We start from the raw sequence: 15,262 nt of genomic DNA, 5'->3' as shown, positions 1-15,262 counted from the left end.
TCAGGTAAGCCATGGATGAGGAGATAGCTCTGTACAAGAGTTCTCTACATTAGTATTTCATTGAGGCAGCATTGCTTAGGAAAAGGGAAAGGTTTTCTTTTTCAAGAGGCGTTTCTGAGCTCAAAATTGTACTCTAATGTACTCTAAACTTCATCTGTTTAAAGTGTTTATAGTTTAAGTGATAGCCTGATGATTCCTGCTGTACCATGACATTCTCACTTTTAATAACTTTCCACAACACAATTTTCCTGTTCCATAATAATGTCAATTTGAAGTTATTCCATTCTCCTCTGTGCATACTTGGGTGGGTATAAGAGGAAAAGGAATTTTGCTAAAGAAGAAAAAAACAATAGGTTTGTATTGTTGGTTGTTTTGTTGCTTTTTGTTTTTTGTTTAATTTCTATTGCAACTGAAATGTGAATTAGTGGAATGAAAAAAAAAGGTGGATATTGAGTAGGCAGGGAGAATGGTGAATGTTGAGATCAAATTTGAACAAAACTTGATAGTTCAGTGTGAGTGAAAAATGTGGTGTGTTTTTTTGTTTTGTTTTGTTTTTTAAATCAGCCAAAAAGGCATTTAGTGTAGAACTAGAGCAACTTAAAGCTAGCGTACTGTATATCACAGCCTTTCTGGTTTTCTTGATCAAAACCTTAATGATTTTAGACCATTTTCACCAAGCTTGTAAAACCACTTGTCATAAAATGGGTCTTGGTTTTATAGGTAATGATTTATGTGTGACTTACATTTAGGATGGTATCACATCAATGTAAAGCTGTAAGTGAATTTGAAAAATTACCAGATTAAAGGTGTTGGGGTGGGGGAGAATCAAGATAGAGGTTTGGGTATTATTCTCTTTCACAGTATTAAGATGTGTTTTGTTCTTTATAGTATGGTGAAAGGCTTGTGCTTTGATTTATTTCAAGGGCTGTGCATTTTGCTGGAAAAAAAACATATGTTGTGGAGTAGCTGTCAAAACAGAAATTTGGCCATACTGGTAGCAAACAGTAAGTTCAGTTTCTGTGAAGAAATGTGCTTTACCATTGCTGTTTCCTGTCCCCCAAAAGAGGTCAGCGTGTCTCCCACTTACTAAGAGTCTGTTAGCATAAAATTGCACTGTAAAATTTCAGTGTGATCTCACTGCTCGGCTTTGGCTGTCAGTGCTAGATTTAATAATAATGCAGCGTGTTTGTCTTTATTAATAGTCAGGGTTTAGACATGCTTTAATCCTGTTTACCCCCACTTGAATTTTGGTGACTGAGGCCAAATGATGTGTAATGATACAACTGCAGCATGAGATCATGTTTGTTAGCTGATTGCTTTTGAAGCCAGTTAATGAAAATTGTAAAAATAACTGAAGCTATAGTTTAAAAATATATTAATGCTAAAACAGGAAACACTGAAAACTATGATCCAGCAACTTAACACTCTGAACACCCATGTGATATCAGCACTATAGTGATTCACTGAATAGTAAAGGACTTGGCATTGTCCTGAGATGCATGGGATATTGCCTTCTACTCCTTATTACCTAAGATATTCAATTACTTATTTATTTTTGATATAACTGTAATGAGCCGACCAACCAACCAGACTTGAATGATTCTTTAAAAATCATGTTATATTCACAGCAAGTGCAGTTCATATTTTAAGTGCTTTGATAGACAAGTTTAATAATTCTGCCATAACCTGATTTTGTCCTTCACAGGGTAATATTTTTAATTTTTTTTTTTTTACGTGAGTTCTAAAACATAAATGGTAAACATTTGCATGTTCAACAGTGTTTTGATTTGAGTGAGTAGCTGCCCAGTTAAAGTCATGTGAAAATACAGTAGCACGGGTTTTGGCTAGGAGGGAGAGATGAAGTCAGACATACCACTGCACTCCTTAAGTGTTTGCTTCAGGGGAAAATATTATCTTTCCTATTGTATTACTTCAAATAAATTTTATTTTGGTCACAGAAGAATAAAATAGAATGGACCTGCACCAGAACAGTTTAAGTTAAGTTACTCCTGAGCAGAAGACAGTTATTAGAGGAAAGATTAGATACAGATGGTTGTATTGGTGACACAGTCTCCTGTTCTGTTTAAGGCCACAGGGAGATTTAGGAAGACTTATTTATATAAATATAAAGATTTGTGTGTGTGTGTGTGTACACTATATATATACACACAAAAAGCCAGCCTTTTTATATGTTAAGGATAGATGTTTATGCATTTCTACATCTGTTCATGAAAATGACCTGTTACTACTAGTAGTTCTTCCACTTAGATTGCAATACCTAAAGTTAAAAAATAAAATTATTTTTAGCTGTCTCTCTCATTAAGTAATGCAAATGAGCTTATCTGGCTTTTCTTTAAAGTTCACAATATCCTTTTAAATAAAAGGGTATTGCAGAGAAGATGATCATGCTATCTGTACATACACATTGCTATATCAGCTTCTTAAATGTCAGATCAAATAGTAGATGTATTTATTCTCGTGATGCGATGGAGGTAGATACTGTAGATGTGGAGTCCATGGGTACAGTTATCCGAACATAATCGAAAACAGGGCCTCTTTGAGAAATAAATGTTTAATGATTTTAATGTCTGAGAAGGACTAAGTATGATTTAAGTCCGCTGTAGTGGTAGAGAAATTTTTCTTTATTCCTGGAAAGCCACAGTGGAGATTGATTTCCTCCCCACACACAAGTAAAAGTGTTTAATATTGTATTTGCTTATTGTTCCAAACTGTTCCTGTAGGAAACTATCCTTCTTTCCCTCCCACATCTTGTGCTGCAGATGTGTGTTACCTTGAGGAGTAATATTGAAGTTCACTCTTCTTTCAGTGTACAATAGATTTATTTTTCACTTTCAGGTGCTAAAGCCTTAAATTTGCAAGACTTGTGACTTTTGGTAATTAGTTGGATCTACATTGTTGGCATGCTCTTAAGTGTGAATGAACAGCAGATAAAGTAATGCTTTGTTTAATTTCTCTTAGTTGCAATATTCCAAAGGTCTCGCCTTTGAACAGTGAGGCTATAAGATTTACAAAAATAGAGAAAAATAAGAGCCTAATAACCCTGAATATGCCTTTCAGATATAGTTAGACCTATCCGCTTGTTATGATACATATAGATCTGTATACTTGCTATGCTGTTTCTTTGAGTAGCTTTTCAACATAATACCACCTCATCTTACCACTTTATTTTGCATTTTTCTGCTATATTGAGCATCTTATAGCATAGGTTTTAGTCTAGCAAACATTTAGCATGACCTTTTGCTTTGACTCTTAAAAATCCACTCTTTATTTTTACGTCAAACAATTCCCTGTCTGAAGTATGCTGTTACATGAATGTTCTGCAGTTTGTTTCTACAGAAGCTAATTCAGTTAGCATTTCCTGCAATTGTTTCCATTAAGTTTATGAGGTTAGGTAATGAAGGATCTAAACCTCTTAGTGTGTTTGAAACATGCGAGTATCAGACGAGGACTACAAAAACATCAGTGAATTCCATAAGCAGCAAGAAATTTACCCTGAGGAAGTAGCAATAATGGATGATGCTGTGGTATGTGATTCATTTTCCATTAAATTTGATTCACTTCTTGTGACTCACAATAAATCACTGATTAGACATAAAAATGATCTTCCTCCCACTGCAAAAAAAGAGAGATGTCCAATAAAAACAACGAGGAGATTTGGTTCTGCTTGGGGAATCTGTTTAGTTGTTGCTTAACTGAAGGTATTTCCGTCATTCATGAAAGTTCCCATAAGCATTTTATCGTAAATTCCTCGCCGAATGAATGGTAAATACTTAAGATACCAGAAATGTCATCCACAGGTTTGGTCGATTAAAGCGAAGAGATGTACTGGAGCCAAATAAATGGTGCCAATTTAAAAGAAGGATATAATGAATGCAGTGGATTTCTCTTTATTTGCAGTGTGATTAATTCTTTCTTTTTCTCAAGATTTCTATGATTGTAGGAAGCATTTTGGGTAAGAAACGTTTTCTGCACATGCAAACTTCACAACTAAAGTTACTTGAAAATTGAATCTTACCACTGAGGAAAAAAGTCAAAGGAACAAAGTTTAGATGTAGAACTTTAGCCTTTGGTTTATGCTTCAGCAGGATATTATTTATTTCCACTTTGAGACTGTATTATTACATATATTTAAATTAATGAATTTGGCTTGCCTTCGATATTGCACAACAAACATGCAAAATGACATGATGAATAGAGAAAATGTCTATGTTGCCTAAAGGACCACCCCACCCCCAGGTATTTCTGTTTTAATGGTAGGCTTGAGGATTTTGAACATTCCTGAACTTCTTGCACTTAATGCATGACCCAGAATAAAGCCACTGACACCTTTGGTCTGAAAAAACACCTTGCCTGGTGATGACTGCTGGTGCCTGGCCCTGGTTACTCTCCACAGACCTGATCCTGATCCATATCTGCTGGGTCACTTTGTGGCTTGACCTTGGACCTGTAGGTCCTTCCCTGGGACAGCACCGTGTCCCTGCTGCTTCCCGACTGCACCCCTCTGTACCCAGTGCTCACCGTGCTTCTGCAGCCTGCTGCATTGACCTGGGTCAAACTGAAGCATATGGTGTGCCATCAAAATCATAGTTGTGCCTGGGACTTGGTGCTTTATTTAAATCAAATAAAAAACTATCTATATCCGTGCTTATCAAATCAGGTCTCAAAGAATCCTCGGTTGTTTGGGAGGTTTGTATGCATAACTGTATTAGGATTGCTTTCTGACTGCTATGTTCTCGGTTTCTTAGCTTAATGTTTTGATTCCTGTTTCTATGTTAGCTATTTTTCCTAGCAATCACGAGGTCATACTGGCTCTCTGGAGCTTAATATGCCTCTAGGTATCGATCATCTCTTCTTCCTTCACTTGGTGTTGTACTCATGCTTCAGCAACTCGTCAATTTAATCAAATGCAGTGACTCCAGAGACTGTTCAGTGTGTACTCTGCTGCACATGCTGCTATGCTGCTCTCCCTGGCTTGTGCTTCCACCATCCCAAGATGTAGCAATTTACCCTAAATGTGAAAACAATCCTCAATAACTTATCATCAGACTGCTTCTTTACGAAAAGCACTCAAGTCAAGTTGCTGGCAGTACCATGAGAGTGGGATGTTACCTGTGATATTAGGGAACTTCACATTCTTGCATTGTCAGTTCCCAAACGGGGTATGAACTGCCCCTTTGTATTATATGCATGAAATATTTTAACTGTAACTTTACCACAAACCAGAAATAGAGACGTCAAAGCCAGAAGAGAATATTTGGCTGTTTCAGAAATATTTTTTCATTTATTCAATATCAGATGCTGTAATCTCTGGTTGGCTTTGGAGGCCTGGCCCCTAATATTGTTTATGTGATGGAAAGGGGAGCGGAAAAAAATTTTTAGTTGTTTTCCTTGGAAATGATGCAAGGGAATCAGAATTCTGTGTAGCTGGAATTTTGCTTTAGTGCTTTGAAGTGGGATGAGACACTTCCAGTAGATTGTTATCCTTTTTATGTTTCGTGAATCACTTCAAGCTGCATGCTGTGCCATCTGCTACCAGTTTGAAGCCACCAAACTCACATTAACAGTATTGTCTGCGACACTTAACAGAAATCTAAGTGTGCCTAGAGCGTGATGTGGACTCAGGGAACCAAAAATGGTAAAAGCTGTGACTAGCTGAAAGGAAGCCAGGTATAAATGATAGGGCTTAGCGAGCTGCAGAGGCTGAATGCTCTCCTGTCTCGAGAAGCTAAGCAATATTTGTACAGAAGATGATGCTGGAATTGAAATTACCCAAAGAGTTTATGGAAAACTCTGAAATCCAAGCTGAAAAAATGGAGTTCAATACCAACAGAGTACCCAAATTGGGAAAACGAGAGAAGTGGCCTTCTCTATCACACAGACAAGTGTTTGGAAGCTTCTGCTGAAGTGGAAGAAAAAAGAGACGATGAGAAGGGCAGAAATTTATGTAATTCTAGGACTGCTTGTTTTTCATGTTAGATGGAGCAGTTGGATTGCATGCAGTGTTTGCAGCAGGATCATTGCATCATGGGTTTGCCATAGTTTGTTCCAAAACAGCTGAGTACAGCCAGATATACACAATACGCAAGAAGTAGGCAAGTCGGATAGCACTGACAAAGAACATGTCTCAAGACTTTTCTTATCAGCAAGCTGGAGGTGACAGTGGGGAGAAAGTTTGTAATGTGCATGGAAGAAGCACTTGAAAATAAGTTTTGGTTGTGTGATAGGAGAGCAACAGAAGAGAAGAACGTGGTTTGTGTAGAAAGGAAACAAGATTTGCTCTTTATTCTTATAATGCACATGCTGGTTTTCATTAATATTAATGTCACAGGAAATTATTTTCCACTGAGCACATCTGGATGACTTTTCTGCTGTGCAGTACAAGATTATTAAATTTTCTCTTCTGTGTCCATACATTCCTGTAGGTGGCACCTGGAGATATACATAGACGTGCAAAGACTTGCATGGAGCCTTTCTTTTGACAATAGCCGTTCTTGCTCTGCAGAGCTGCATTCGGTGACTTCTGCCTACCACATGGTTTGTTGCGTACACAAACGCAGTACACAGCACACGGAGTTTATAGGTCACAACTGCTGTAAAATGTTAATGACTGTGCTCGTAGCAGACAGCGGGTACATTGTATGCTTCAGGTTCTATTTTAGACATACACTCTGAATTTACAGTCCTCGTATCTTGGTAAATATAATTACTTGCTATATGGCAAACGCCAAGCTCTAAAGATAGCAATCTTTGCTGCAGTGAAGCCGAAGTCCAGATCCTTGTTCTGGTATAAAGGCTGCATTTGTCTGTACAAGATCCTTCATTTTGAAATGGTACATTCAAATACTGCTTCCCCAAAGAAAATAAAAATATTTGACTGAAAAATCAGACACTACGTCAGATGCATCAGCTGTTCCACTGGAGAAAAAACTGCCATGGCCCGATGGTTTTTAATGATGAGTGATGTTAATTGTTTGAGACATAAGACCACATGTAATTGAAACAAACACACAGGCAAAGAAGTTGTTTGTTACCCTTTTCTTGTGAAGATGTGATTAACATTGGGACTTAGTTGAGAGCCTCACAACTTTTTCAGATGTTGTCACAAGGTATTTGAATATTTATTTATTTATTTAGTGTAAGAGGGTTTTTTCTCAGCATTTGACTGATTCCCAGTTCTGCAAATATTTATGCACATATGAAGAGTCTGCTCAAGTCAGGTTTCTTGCATAAATAATTTGTGCAGACACAGTAGGGCTCATGCCTGCATATGTAACTTACACAGGCCATCAGCTCACTGCCTTTGAGTAGCTACTTGCTGTAGTTCCAAACAGTTTTCGTCTCAAGTGCTAGTGTGCAGCTGTTGCAGATAAGAAATACCTGTAGCATGTCCTGTCACGCCGTAAATAAAACTAAGTTCAGAACATCTTTGAGACAGCAATGAGTTAAACATGAGATGTTTAATTTAGACTGGGCTTCAGTCCATATTGTTCTTAGTTCATTATTTATAAGAGGTTTTATGCTTTACTGTTCTCTTGCTTATTTACAAACTTGGTAAAAGCTCAGTGTTTAAGGTCACTATTTCATTCTGATAAACCATGTAACAAACTAGTAAAGTTGGAAAGCTTCTATGTACTGTTCCTACCCTTCTCCCCTCACCCCTTTTTTTTTTTTTTTTTTTTTTAAAAAAAAAAACATAATCCTATATTTATTTAATATTATTTTATTTCTTCTCCTGACATTTTTCTTTTGCAACACGGTCAAGTGAAATTTCACAATGTCATGAGTTCATGTTAAAGCACTTGAAGCACAAGAAAGTGGGTTGATATTTGGAGATGCAAATGCTACTTTAAAATTACAAGCTATTAAAATAGTCTGTTTTGCATGAAGTACTGATTATTTAATCTTGTCCTGTAGTACACTTCGACTTTTTATCTTTGAGAATAAAGCATAGAGTCCCGTTCCTTTGACTACTCTATAGAAGGGACAGACAAATGTCACTTCCTCATTGATACTTTGATCTCTTTTTTCCAGTTTCCTCAATGGACTTTGGAAACATTGGAAGCATTTGTACTTACAGCATATTTTTTACTTTTAAGTTTGTGATTTGCCACATACACGGTTAGCACATGCAGAATTAATAAAGCAAACACACTAACTAGTTTGTACTTGCACTTGCTTTGCAGTAAAAACTACTTTAGGGTTTATCAAAGCATCCAATTCTTCTTGTGCCTCACGGCTATAAGGGATTTTTTTAGTTTTGGACCACATTGCAGGCTTCATGATGCCTGACGTGTCCAGGAAGGCTTCTGATACAGACGGGGGATGATCTGGGGGATGATATTTAATTTTTCCAAAGGTATCTTCTGTCAGGAGCTGGGGAGGATGAGCTTGCTGCAGAGCTGACTCTCTCTGAACCAGGCAGTACCAAGTCTGGATGTCTTCCAGACACGGCATCCTGGCTTGTATCAGGAACAGCGTGACCAGCAGGGCGAGGGAGGTGATCGTCCCCCTGTACTCAGCTCTGGTGAGGCCGCACCTCGAGTACTGTGTTCAGTTTTGGGCCCCTCGCTACAAGAAGGACATCGAGGTGCTTGAGCGGGTGCAGAGAAGGGCGACGAAGCTGGTGAGGGGCCTGGAGAACAAGTCCTACGAGGAGCGGCTGAGGGAGCTGGGCTTGTTCAGCCTGGAGAAGAGGAGGCTCAGGGGTGACCTTATCGCTCTTTTTAGGTACCTCAAGGGAGGCTGTAGCGAGGTGGGGGTTGGCCTGTTCTCCCACGTGCCTGGTGACAGGACGAGGGGGAATGGGCTTAAGTTGAGCCAGGGGAGTTTTAGGTTAGATGTTAGGAAGAACTTCTTCACTGAAAGGGTTGTTAGACATTGGAACAGGCTGCCCAGGGAAGTGGTGGAGTCACCATCCCTGGAAGTCTTCAAAAGACGTTTAGATGTAGAGCTTAGGGATATGGTTTAGTGGAGGGCTGTTAGCGTTAGGTTGGAGGTTGGACTCGATGACCTTGAGGTCTCTTCCAACCTAGAAATTCTGTGATTCTGTGATTCTTTCTGCAGGAGAACCCCTTCTGGCTCCCCGTGCCTTCAGAATATCCCATCAAGGAGTATCTTGTCCTGAGCTCCAAGGAAAGAGCAAATAGCATAGGATCCTCTCTAGCTATGTGCTCTTCATGTTTTCAGCTGTGTCTACATAGCCTACAGTATGGCCACAAGACAAAGTTAAATAAGGTAAATTCATTCTGGGTAATTTGAGTGAAAACACAAGAAATCGAGCAAGCAGAGACTGATGTAGAAAGCTCTTTGCCATTTGCTGGAGGGACAGTGATACAGGTTTTTAGTTGTATTTTTATCTCCTGATTCCATCCAGATTAAGGTACATCTGCCCCTCCAGCGGCCTCATTGTGGGAACAGGGAGGACGTCTCACTTCTTCCTTGGGCAATGCTGTAACCATGAGCGGGTTACGGAGCAGGTAAGGACCATCACCACAATTTTTCTTGTGTATCTTTAAAAGTGCAAAGCCTGCCCTTCTCTTGACAGATCTGCTGTGGAAGTGTTCTTATGACGTGCACTCTAGGCTCTGTGTGCCTGTCTTCATCCTCATGTTCTCCTCAGCTCCACATCCGGCACCAGCAGCAGAGGTGGGGAGGATTTAGGGCAGCATCGCATTCAGTGTTTGCTGCTGGCCAAACCGACTTGTAGGAGTTTCTGTCTTCCTGGCTGCTGTCAACACTGCCAAACTTCTCTTTCCATGCTGAAGTAGTGAGCAGGACCTACTGAAACCCAACTGACAAAAAGGTACAAGCTGAAATCCCAAGATTCTTTACTGTGGCTGTATCCACAATATTTCTGTGAAAATCATTGCCTCCTGCTACTTAGGATGTCTTCTTTTCTGGCAACATATATTTAAGGTGATGTGCTGCTTTTGAAAGTGTATCTTGGTGTTGATGATGATAAGGAGAAACTGCGCAGCACATCCCCAAATGAGTGGCTGTGTGTAATGTACACACTGCTCAGCTCCTGCTTGGGCTCTGCTGGCTCCTTGGCTCTGGGATTTCCATGCCCAGCTGTAGTAAAGCACTGCTGTAGCTTCTTGGATTTGCCTGTTTGTGCTGATCTCCTTTAGCAGGAGGTCTAAATGAGGCTGAACAGTGTAATTGGATTATAATTTACAGGCTCTAACGTGATTTGGTTTTAAGTATGCAAAGAAAAATTAACTTTTTAATACAATTCATGCAAGACAGAGTCCTTGGGAATAGTCAGCCTGGTGTAATCTTATGTTAGCAGAGTAGGGGTGTACATTAATTTAATTACAACCTCTTAAAAGTTGATACTAATTCAATAGAATAAATTACCTTTATGTTGTTTGGGGGGGAATTCCTTAAACGAGGAGGTTGGTGCTCACATTCAGTGCATCGATTCTCATATAATCCATTTTATATCTTCTTCCTTGAGACCTTGGCAGTGACTTGTGAAGAGAGCAGTCATGCCCACAGTTTAAACACTGCCTAAATTGTTAACAGGACTGAAAAGAACTGTAACAGCATCCGGTTTTGCCTCCAGACTTGCAGCTAATGGCTTTCTGTTCTTGTTATTTTGCTTGTTGTTTTTTTTTTAGTACAATTTTCTCTGTTTTTTATTTGGAGTATTATGTGTCACCTTCGTGAGCAGCCATGTTGCGTTGTATGTTTGTAAGAAGCCATGTTACTGTCTGTGCATACACAGGAGGAAGTTGGCCTAACGTTGCCAGTATCAGTATCTCAGTGATTGTTTTGATGAAATCTTTTTTTTTTCTCAACAACCTTTTGAGTTCAAAAATGCTACATGGATAATGCTGTTATTTTGATCTGTTGTCAATTATAAAAGGTTTCTTTCCACCTCTTCCTCTAAAAAAAAAAAAAAAAAAAAAAAAGTAAAAGAATTGTTACCTGGCTCTCCTAGCCGGGTGAGATATGCAATGTCACAGAAACTTGGGCTGTGTCTCATGTGTCTCATGAAGCTGGCTTCATTCAGTTACCAAGGATCTATTCTCTTTATACAGTACATGTTAGATAAAGAAACTCTATGCCTATCTTCTCTAGGTGTACCTTAGTCCAAATGTGCCTAACTGCTCCTCTGGCATTACTATGATAAAATGTCATCACAGACTTCAGGGGGATGGCACCTTTATTAGACCTTTCTGTTACAACTTGATTACTTTTTTTCTTTAAGAGCACTCCTTGAGCAGAGCTTCAGAAGCAGTCACGGTGTCTTATCGTGTTCTTCTACCAAGTTATTTTCAGAAACTGCATCTCGCTCAGAAATACACGTTCCCAGCCTGTGCTTTAGAGCAGTCCATAGCAAGACATGGTTTTGTCAGCTCCTCGTTTGAAAAGGAAATGTCTCCTGGTAAATATCTTGCATGAGACTGACTGCACCGTGACCAGAAGCAGCCACTCTGCTTGTGTTTCATAATGCTGCCTGCCCGGTGGCAGAAAGTAAACCTGAGCAAAGGGAGAAAATGTACACGTCTCCGAGAAGTAATTGTAACTTATTTTTTATCAAGGTCCAACCTTTTTCTGCAGTCAGAAGTGTGTAAAGCAGAGTAAATAGGGCCTGCACGGAGTGCGGTGTAAACATGTTGCTCACACAGGGGTTGTTCGGACTTCCCAGAATTTACCCTGTGGAATCTCACAGGAGTGAGTAAATTGGCTGGAGAAAACAACTTCTGAAGATTGGGGTAGAGCATCTGTTTATGCATGAGGGTATGAACCATTTTTATAAATGACTACTTCTACCATCTGGTGGCTGAAGTGTTGCACCCAGGGCATCTCCAGGACACGTGAATCCTGCTGTTGGCAGAGGTGAGGTGTTGGCTGCTCAGCAGCAAGCCAAGTGGGAATGAGCCCGGGCATAAATAATAACGGGAACCCTGGTTATGTAGGGGATGAAGTTAATGAGCAGTGCTTTGTCTTACACACCCATTCCTGACTTTCCCTTGCCACATCAGGCTTACAGATGCAGGACTCCCGGCTGCACCTTGCAGCGTGGGGCTCCCATGGCCACGCTGGCGGCAGGGAGATGAGCAGTTTCTCTGGTTTCTTGGGTAGCCCGATCAGCTTTTCACAGCCCGAATGTGCTGCCTTGTGGGCGTCTCTGCTTCTATCCTGAAACTTCTCGCAGGAAATAGCTAAGCTAATTTTAGAAGCAAAAACAGTTGAAAGAGGCCAATTGCGAATGCAGCCAGAGTATCTCCCAGCTAATCAGTTATGAAATCTGATTGATGCTCGAGTTTTTTCTTAGCAAAATGTTTCTTTATTAGTCTTGGCAGGGGTGGGGAGAAAAACAATGCAGATCTTTTATGAGGCAGACATAAATGAACAGAAGCTCTTTTAGAAATGAGCTTGTGGGAAATAAGAGATTGGTGCAATACATCACAGGGACAGAAAGACTAGACGACAGCTTTCTGGGTACATGTTGGCATAAAATCAGATAGAGAGAAAAGAAACTATGACAGTTTGCCTAGCATGAACCAAGGAAAAATACTGGCTGTTGCTCATGTTGCAGTGTTGTGCAGCTCTTGCACGCAGTCCCAGGCATATCATGTTCTCTAACGATTAAAATACAACTTCTGGTGACAGCAGGAACTCAAATGCCCTTCTGAATTGTGTGCAAAGTGCGACAGTTGTTCCTTCAGCCTGGGTCGTGTTTCAGGGTATGTTTTAGCAACAGATTTTTATTGCATTTGATTCCTGTGCCATTGCTCTGAATGAGAACAAGGGAAATGCAAAAACTTACAGCAGCGTTCAGTTTATGAGGGGAAAGGTAATTTGTTCTCAGGATCTAATGTTGTATGAATTCACTCTGTGCTGAGAGGCAGGGAAGCCAAAACCAAAAAGAGTCTTCTGCTTAAGGGTTTTCCACTTAAAATCTTTCACTGCTTTATAAACTGTTGCAAAATGAACAGACACCGGCAGATGAACTGCCCTCCTGCTTTCTGCACCATGAGTGGAACTGGCAGTGGTCCTTTTGCAGCAGGGCTGCTGCCTGGGGCTCCTCTCTTAGGCTGCCATCAATAGCTTAAGAGATGAGGACGGTGCTGCAAAGAGTGTGCAAGCCTATTCACTTGTGTTCTGATCTCTCTCTCGTCTGTTTTCTGGTGTTTGCTCTTGAACAGATCTTTACCATGTTCCAATTCATCCACCTGCTTTTTTTTTGCTTTTTTTTTTTTTTTTTTGCAGATACTAAAAATTCTGTTTTACTCAAATCGTAGAAAACTATTATTAGGTTTAAAACTGTTCCTAGGCTTCAGGCAAGAAAAGCAGACTAACCCGAGTAGGTTTGAAACTACAAGGTGTGAGCATGGCTTTAAACACTCATGAATTTCTAGCTTCATGTTCTAGCCCACGTTACAAGGTGCCACTTTATTTGGAACTGTACCTACCTCTCTTCTGATTGCTGCATGCGAAACAACCAATTCCTGCTCATTTTCAGTAAGATGATGCTTCATGCTCTACGGTGTAATCAGCTTGAGAAAAGGGGTATTTTGTACAAAGAAAAGGTACTATCATAAACCTAGTGCCATTCTGTAATGCTTTGTTCCGGCTGATTGTGACTTAAATTTTCTTGTAAATGTCATCTTTGTTAAGACTTTGTCTTTATAGCCTGGGCCAAGATGAGCACTGATGAGCCATCTCCTGCGTCACTGAAGTCCTCAGAGCACAAGTGACAATGGCAAGAACAGTCATGTAATATACAGCTTATGCCTCTCTGCCCTACTGGGTTTTACCGACCTCTTGCCCCAAACTGTGGTGGGAACAGATGGGGCTGTGTTGAATGCTTTTGACAAGTCCTATCCAGAGCATTTTTCCAGAACTGAAAGACCTGTACGAGGATATGTGTAAAGACCCATCATGAGGCACAGGAGCACCCTAAGACAAGGAAATGCACTCTTCATGTTCTTTAAACTCCTTTGGTGCTCAAGTCACTTCCGAGACAAAAACAGGCAGATGTTAACCTCAGCAAACTTGTTAATGTCAGAATTATTTTGGGAAATTGGAGTCCTTCTTTATAACCACATATTTTGCCAAGATATGTTATGTGGCCCTAGTTCAAAGAAGTTGTGCATACTACATTTTACCCAAATTAGTATTCCCTTGCTATGCCTAAACTTCAGAGAAAAACGGTTTCTTAGTAGCATGTGTGATCCTATAAATAATATTTTTTTTAATTGCATGCTGAAAAAAGAATAGCATCTCATGAGTCACACGTATTGTGGGGTCTGTGGGCAATGCTTTCAAGGCCTGATGTGTTCCCACAATGTGCAAAAGCCTTAAGGCTCAGCAGTTCTGCTTCTTCCAACAATAAATCAGAGACATTCTTAAAATACCTTGACATGAATAGCTGAGCCTGCCTAATGAAGAACCTTGATAACTAAGTTGCTGTCAGACCGAGTGGAGCTATATGCAAAGCCTCATTAAGGGTAAGATGAAGAAAAATCCTTGTCCAGAAATGTCTTGGAGTTTCCTGATGTTGTCAGTTGTGTGTTGGAGGTCATGTGTTTACTGAATGCTTTAGTGCGTGACTCCCAGCTTTTTTTTCAAAAATCAAGTCTGCTAGAAACATGACACTTTGCCATGATTTGTTGCAAGCGCACAAATCCTGTTCTGTTCCACATCTCTACAAATTCTTTTGAAGTCCCTGGCAGAAAGTAGAATTTGTCCCTCATTATTATAATATAAAACTTTAGGGGGCGGGGGGAAAGCAGCTGTGTCTATACCATTTTGGTATGTGCCATCATTTTGTCTATACCGTCACAGATAATAATAATGTTTCTCATGTATGAGGATTACTCAGTGCAGAGACTCCACTTAGCCTCTATCTCTGTTTAAAGTGTTTTTTCCTGTAAAATGAACAGCAACAAAATAAATAAATAAATAAATAAAACACGACCCCACAGCCTGAAGACAGCACTTTTCCAGGTGTGCAGTTCCTTGCCGACACAAATACCTTCTTCAAGTAAGCACCTTTCTGAGTGAGTAGCACAAAACAGGACTTGATCCTTCCACTGTCACAGGCATTTTGCTGTCCTGTGTAAGCGTCAAAAGATGAGCAGTTCAGTGGATGCATCTAGTTGTTTACTCAAGACTTGCTTAGCTTGAAGGATGATGGCAGTAGTGTGCATTTTGTCTTCAACAACAGCTGAAACCACAGCTTTATCTTCATCTGACAGAGAAGAGAAGTGATGGGAGCTGCTCT

The sequence above is a fragment of the Netta rufina genome, assembly GCF_964035555.1.
Source record: "Netta rufina genome assembly, chromosome: 8".
Classification (NCBI taxonomy): domain Eukaryota; kingdom Metazoa; phylum Chordata; class Aves; order Anseriformes; family Anatidae; genus Netta; species Netta rufina.
Note: the sequence above shows the minus strand (reverse complement) of the source record.